An 8,017-nucleotide genomic window follows, 5' to 3' on the forward strand; every position below is an offset into this window, starting at 1 on the left:
TTCATAAATATTGCTGACTGATTGTTGTTACTGTAGTGTGAGCTTTGCTTCCTGGTCTAGAACATAATTTCCTTCTATAGCACAGATTATGCTTCTTTTCATAGATTGCAGAATCTTTTCATGGGATTGGATTTTTATCAGGGACTTAATAAATTCAGGTGGCTTCACAGAAATAAACGTTGGGAGAAATCTATTGTATATCTAACTGCCTATATCTCCCAATTCCCATTAAATAAAATGAAAGAACAATGAGTATTTTCAAGTAGTTACACCATTTGAATTCTCCCCAAATATAAAAAATATGGAACGCTTCATGAATTTGCGTGTCATCCTTGTGCAGGGGCCATGCTAATCTTCTCTGTATCGTTCCAATTTTAGTATATGTGCTGCCGAAGCGAGCACTGTCTTCCCTTTCTTGTGTACAGCTATGCTGTTGTTCCAGAGTTTATGTGTTGATCAAAACGTCATTGTAAGATTTGGCAGGAGACAAACTAAATACTGGTAATTGGAATAAAATAGTATTTATGAGTTATAAAATACTTATTTTTAATTTTTGTAAAGATGGCATAAAATGAAGGCACATGTAAAGGCCAGATAAAAGGAGAGTAAGAAAATAGAACATGAAATTATCACCAGTATTGGCTTGTGCCTTGGGGTTTCTAGTGAACCTTAATGACATTGAATTTTGTCTTAATGGTAAAGGGCATGGGAAGGGTTCACTAAATCATATCCTTTGGGTTTCTGACAGAATCCTCTTTATAAGTTTAGAACACCAAAAGGCTCAATTATAGGCATACAAGTGAGTAGGGAAAATGCAGAAAGGTACAGCAAGGAAAAAACTATACCTGTATTGTTGAGTAAAGAGGAAAAATATTCTGAGAATTAATAACCAGTGTCTAGCCTTTTTGTAAGCCTGAGGTCAGAATTCATGCTACCTATATAATCCAAATTAAGGTTCAAGTAGAAGATTTAATTGAAACTGGCTCTAGGTTAATTAGAATCTGAGTTGCTTTCCTTCTTAGTTTGAAGAAAAACAACTGCAACTCACACCTACAAATTTCCAAAAAGATGAAGTGGTAAAGAAAATAAAAAGCTCAGTCAGAAATCATGGAATATAGAAGAAAGCAAAGCAACATTGAAAGGGCTGAGAGAAAAAAAACTGAAGACAGAAGTAGATGTGTAATTTTTGAAAGAAGCATACACTTAAAAGAGATATGTTCACTTGATTTAAAAAAATAAAAGTAAAGCTTTAAAATATAAGAAAGAAACAACTATAAAACATGATAATATGTTTCACATGACATAGTCAAATTGAAGTCCTGGTATGAAAAATGTAATAACTAAAATTAGAAACTATGGAAAGATGAACAAGGGAAGATGAAACAAGGAAACAGGGAAATAAGGAAATAAGATAAAACAAGAGAAATAGCTTAAATCTTTTTAATGAACTAGAAGAGATATCAAGAACAGTAACAGTAGTGACCAACTGAGAATGCAGATAAGAAACACAAAGATCCAGAAGTTAAGAATTATGTAGGGTAGAGTTAGGAGTTAATCATATGTATGTAAATCAAAGATATAGACAATTATTATGGGAAGAATGAGAAATAGTAAATATTTTAAGTTCATAATTACTGAGATATTTCTTCTGAGTTACAAATCCTCATAAGCCCAACATAAATCAAATAGGACAAATATCAATCATAACCTCTACAGAACAATTGCAAAATGTCAAAGACAAAGAGAATATCTTACAAGCATCCAGAGAGAAATGATACAATATCTACAAAATGTGATATTGAGACTTTCAACAGCAACAATCCACTGTAATGAGATAATATAATTTATGCACTGAAAGAATATAACTCCACTTGGAGTTCTACAGAGAAAAAAAATCTTCAGAAATAAAGTTTAAATCAGAACATTTTCAGACAAATGTAAATAAATAGGAATAGTCCTTATTAATAAATGGGAAAGATATGCAAACAGCTGTATTGAATATCTTCTAAAATAAACATCGTAGAAGTAAAATAATTGAGAATTGGATGTGGATTAGAGTTAAAATGTTCTACCTTCTCTTTTACTTAGCAGAAAAGATAACGATATTAAGTGAAGTATTAAGAACGTTGCTGGTATAAACACAGGAAGAGAAATTGCAGAGGAAGTATAGAACATACAACACCAAAATGTGAGAAACAGCAAAGGAAAAATGAATAGTTATCTAAAAAAGAGAAATAGAAAGTTTGAAAGAGAAACCAAATTTCAAGTGTACAGGGTCACTAAATATAGGTGATGAGGCAGTAGGCAGTCACTCTAAATGTAACTGTGATCATGCTAAGTGCAAGTAAGCTGAATCTTCCAGTTCAAAACCAAATATGTCAGAATTGGATTTCAAAAAGTAAGCTAGCTTGGCACTGATGGCTCTCATCTGGAGTCCTAGCTACACGGGGAGCTGAGAACTGAGGATCATGGTTCAGAACTACCCACACAGATAAATCTAAGATACTCTTCTCTCCAATTAACCAGCAAAAAAAAGCAGAGACTAGAGGTATGGCTCAAGTGGAAAAGCACCATCCTTGAGTGAGAAAGCTAAGAAATAGCACAAGGCTCTGAGTTCAAGTCCCATACTAAAACAGTAACAGCAAACAAGTAAGCTACTTTTCTTTTTTTTGGTCAGTCCTGGGCTTGAGCTCAGGGCCTGAGCACTGTCCTTGGACTTTCTCAAGGCTAGAGCTCTACCACTTGAGCCTCAGCACCACTTTCGGCTTTTTTCTATGTATGTGGTACCGAGGAATCGAACCTGGGTCTTCATGCATGCTAGGCAAACACTTTAACCACTAGGCCAAACTCCCGGCCCATAAGCTACTTTTTTTTTTTGCCAGTTCTGGGGATTGAGCCACAGCATCACTTCTGGCATTTTTTTGTGTGTATGTGGCACTGAGGAATTGAACCCAGGGCTTAATGCATCCTAGGCAAGCACTCTACCACTAGACCATGCTCCTGGATCCAGGCTAAATGTTCTTTATAAAGCACAAAGTGGGTGCTGGTAGCTCATGTCTATAATCTTAACTACTCAAGAGGCAGAAATTTCAAGAATCTTGATTTCAAGTCAGTCTGGGCAAATTGTTTGTTAGACTCCATCTTTAAACAGCAAAAACAAAAAAAGGGGGAGGGGCTAGAGAAATGGCTGAAGTTGTAGAGCCCAAGGAAGCTAGGTAAGCAAACTGAGTAAGCATTATACCTTAAGTTCAAACATTAGTAATGGCAAAATAAATAAATGAATATAAACTTAAAAAGTCTAAGGACAGGCTAAATATGGAGGAGCCTGCCTATAGTCCCAGCACTTCTAACAGGAGGAGAAATGGTTTAAAATTAGCCTGGAATATATGGGCTGTCATTAAACCACAGAGCTTCAGCATGGCAAATGACATGGATAGCAAGATAAACAGAATGGCCCACTGATTGGAAGAAGAGCTTCCCTCGCTATACAAGAAACAAGGGCCTTATATCAAAAATATACATAGAGCTCAAAGAATTGAATCCCTCAACACACACACATACACACACCCTCAAAGAAACAACCATCCCATTAAGAATGAAAAAGCAAACATCTCTGGAGGAGACATAAGAATAGCAAATAGACACATGAAGAAATGTTCAACATCTCTGGCCATAAAAGGAATGCAAATTGAAACCACATTGAGATTCCACCTCACCCAGGTAAGATTAGCCATTATAAAGAAAGCAAATAATAGTAGATGCTGGTGGGGATGTGGATAAAAGGGAACATTACTATACTGTTGGTGGAAATGTAAACTGTTTCAAGCACTCTGGAAAGCAGTATGAAGGTTCCTCAAAAGACTAAACATAGAGCTCCCCTATGATCCAGCAATCCCACTCTTGGGCATTTACCCAAACGATCACAAACAAGGCCACACTAAAGCTACCAGCACAACAATGTTCACTGCAGCATGGATATTGAACCAACTCAGATGCCTCTCAGTAGATGAATGGATCAAAAAATGTGGCATATATACACAATAGTATTCTATGCTTCCATAAGAAAGAATGACATTGCTCCATTCATAAGGAAATTAGCTGAAGTATGCCAGACCCAAAGAAAGATAGGCTCCATGTTTTCTCTTATTTGCATTCATTAGTGAATGTCCAGGATAGTCCTACTGGAGGATCACAATAGCTCAATAGCTATGTGCACAGGGCCATATGAAATGGTGCTAATCAAAATGAACTTCAAGATAGGGAAATAAGAGGGGTTTTTGTTTTTGTTATTGATATTTTTGGTTTTTAATGTACTGTATGAAGTTCTTTCTTTTTCCCCTCACCTTGAAAATAAAATTCAAAAAGAAGAAATTCTAAAAGGAAGGCATTACAATTCTAAACAAGGTACTCCAACACATGCAACATTTTATATAGACAGATCTGCCATAGGATTGGAGATTTTGTTCTACCCCTCTTGGTAACTGGCAAAATGGGGAGGAGAAATCTTAGTAAGGCTATGGAGACTTTGAGAAGAATTGATTTAAAGAGCATATATGGGACAATGTTCTTTTAAGAACAATGAAGTATGTAAGGTGGTTGATCATTTACCACCTAAAGGTGTTAATAGTACAGGAACCATATCTTATGACTATAATTGAATTATATTATAAAATGATAATGACAGATCAGAAAACTAGCCATAGGTTTGTAAATTAAGAGGTTTCTCCTCATTATGTATGAGGGATTAGTTCTAAGATCCCTGGGGATACTGGACTCTGAAGATTCTCAAGCCCATTATACAAAATGGTATAGTATTTTGAGATATACACATTCTTAGTATATTTAGATAACCTCTAGATTATATGTAGTACTAAATGTCAATCACTGTGATAGTGTATTGTTTAGAGAACAATGCAATAAAAAGGGCTGTTTGTGTTGTCAGATAGTTATTCACTTAGGAATAGAGAGGGCTGGCTGTATGCCATGTGACCCAAGAGAAACCACAAGATATTTAGAATTGTGTGACAATAATTATATGGTATTAATATTTAGATTTTTATGAAAACAATGGAATCTACCTTACAAACTATCTAGAGACAAATCAGTAGACTTAAGTATTTATGTCAGAAAAAATAAAACCCTTAAAATGAATGAATTGAGCAGTAGTTCATTAGTTTTCAAAATCAGAAGAGCTCAGAGATAGAAAAACTAAGAGTCGAGAAGTAATGTACCCATTACCTGACAAATGTAAGTGTAACCTTTCTACATATCCTGACAATAAAATACAATAAAAAATGAAACCAGGAAAAAAAGAAGATAATGGTAAGAGTAAAAACCAGGGAAAATATAGAATATTTATAAGATATATATTCTATATTATACATATATAATATAGAATATATATATATATATATATATAGAGAGAGAGAGAGAGAGAGAGAGAGAGAGAGAGAGAGAAAGAGAGAGAATACATAATAGAGATCATTGAAGCTTAAAGCTGCTGATCCGGAAGCAGGAGCAGGGTATCTCTGGAAGGAATAGTCAGTAAAACAGAAGGGAAGGGAGAATAAGTGTGGGACAAATATAGGGACTTAATGCTAAATGCTGCAGAGAGGAAGAGATGACTGCCATTAACATTCCACACATAAACCCAGGCTCTGGACAAACAGACAGCTTCCTTTAAAGCTGGTTCAGTGTTTCTTAGCCATTGTTTTTATATGCAGTCTTCCAGTTGTAGAAAATGCTAAGCCAAACATCCTCAATGCTCCAAAGGGAAATGCCGAGCCAACCCAAGTGAGAGAGCTGCTAATGTAGAAGCATCCCTGGTGGTCCTGAAGATGTCAGATTGGACTGTGGGAGGGGATGAAGCTGTGATGACCAGATCCATCGAACAGTTGCTGACATTGGTCTAGTGATGTGAGCCAAGTGGGAAGTGCTGATCCTGGGACAAGGTCAACCATATAGATGAACCAGTAGAGACCCTCTGGCTCCGGGGCAAAGGAGGAGGAAAGGGGAAAAGAAATGGATTCATGGCTGAAATTTGGACTGTGGTCCTGGCTTGGGAAACCTCAACTTACAGGTCAGGGAATCTCTGTTCTGAATCTTGGTCCTGAGCTGCTAGGTTTTGTGTGTGTGTGTGTGTGTGTGTGTGTGTGTGTGTGTGTGTGTGTGTGTGTATTATCACTGGGCCTTAGACTGTTTTACTCAAGACTTTATTGCTCTACAACTCCACATTTGGCTTTTTGACGACTCATTGGAAATAAGAGGCTCGTGGACTTTGCTGCTCAGGTCAGCTTCAAATCATGATGTTCAGCCTTCAGCCTCCTGAGTAGTAGTAGTTAGGGTTATGCATGAGCCACCAGCCACAACCAGTTGGGCTCTTGACTCTCTCCCTGCTAGTCTTTGGATGGCCACACAGTGTGTTATTGCTTACAGAAGCACCTCTGAGTCTTGGAGCACAAATAGCTACTGATAACCAGTCTGGTGCCCAAAAGCCAGAGTGACCAACTTCTGCTTCTCTCCATTGTGTCCCTTCAATTAGTTCCTGTCTACTTCCTTTCTCTGCTTTCACCTTCTACTCTTGTGGTATTGTTTCTTTTCCTTTTCCCCAAGCCTTTCTCTTCCTTTCTGGGTTCCTCCTCCCTCCCAACCTCATCTCTCTCTTCTTTCAGTTATACTTCAATTATTTGTTGAATCCTTACTAGGATATAGACTGGAAATTAGTGGTGTTTAATGAAAAAAGGCCAAATAGTTAATATTTTGAGTTCTGAGACCTACCTGTTACAGCTGCTCTGAACCGAATGTGGCCACATACAATGGGTAAACAAATGAGTATGTTTGTGCCCCCACACATTTGTGTGGAAACTGTGATTTAAATTTTGTATCACATTCATGGGTAACATATCCTTCTTTTGGTAATTTTCAATTGTAAAAACGTTTTTAGCTCCTATGCTATACAAACAGGCAATAAGCCCCATGGACTTTAGTTCACTGATCTCTGATTCTGGAATTCTATAGACTCTATTGACTCTCTATTCAGACACTAGAGTCTGAATGACAGCCTTGCCTTTCTTCATCTCTCTCCCTAAGTGCATGACTGACACATGACAGCAAGAACAACAGGTAGAAGTGGCAGGAGAATGATGAGAAAGGGTAGCTGTCCCTGGAGGCAGTGACATCTTTGCTGCTTGTTGAAGGACAGGTAGGTTTTAGATGGCTATAATTAGATGGCCATATGGAGTCACTCTTAACTTCTTACTTCCTTTCTTTGTCATGGCATCTGCCTTCTGACTTTTACCGACACTGGACTGTCTAAGCAGGCAGAGAGTCCTCTGCAACACAGGTTCTTCTCTTCCCAGTGAGGTTCCAATCCTTGTTGTGGTCAGTAGAAAAGGGGAGAGAAGGACAGAGTGAGCAGTGTGCTTGCAATATGAGTTCAAAAATCTGAGTTTTGATTTCAAAAGGCTTGGTCCCCTGAAGTTCCCCTGAGTAGGAACAGTCCCTACTTCAGTGTCTTGTTAACAAGGTACATAAAGAGTCTTAGTCTCATCTAGGCTCGTTCCTGTCCTTTCCAATGTCATATGACCCAGCCCAGGAACCAAAGTGCCAACTCTGTCTTTGCATTTTCCATTTCTTTTTCTCTCTCCTTTCTTTTCTTCCAACATTTAGCAAAAATCCAAGAAATAGAAATATGAATTGATTGTGCAAAACAAACTAAAATTTGCCTTGGGGCAATATGTAGAATTTTCATTTTTTTCCCTTCACATCTTGCAGTCCTTGAGTGTGTGTACATAAAGGAGAGGAGCCTTGATTTATCACAGTGATCATAAAGAGAGGCTATGGCTTTTCTCTTTGAAATTCTAATGATGAGATGGCATTGTTATTTAGAGTTGAGGCCTAGAGGCTAGCAAAACTCTGTGCCGAACTGTGGCTCAAGCTAGCATTTTTTTATAAGAGAGAGAAGATCTAACTTCATTTCCCAACATTGTCATGCAGTAAAAGGAGCACTGAACTTGAA

The 8,017-nt window shown here is 37.4% G+C and overlaps 1 non-coding gene across 1 annotated transcript; it reads right to left on the bottom strand.

The window, feature by feature from the left end:
* Positions 1–295: 295 nt before the first annotated feature.
* Positions 296–402, bottom strand: LOC150060710 (U6 spliceosomal RNA). The gene has a single exon (XR_016536357.1). It is a non-coding gene; the product is annotated as a U6 spliceosomal RNA (small nuclear RNA).
* Positions 403–8,017: the final 7,615 nt, after the last annotated feature.

The sequence above is a fragment of the Megascapheus bottae genome, chromosome 7 (genome assembly GCF_031878675.1).
Source record: "Megascapheus bottae isolate mThoBot1 chromosome 7, mThoBot2.hap1, whole genome shotgun sequence".
In the NCBI taxonomy this organism is placed as follows: Eukaryota; Metazoa; Chordata; class Mammalia; order Rodentia; family Geomyidae; genus Megascapheus; species Megascapheus bottae.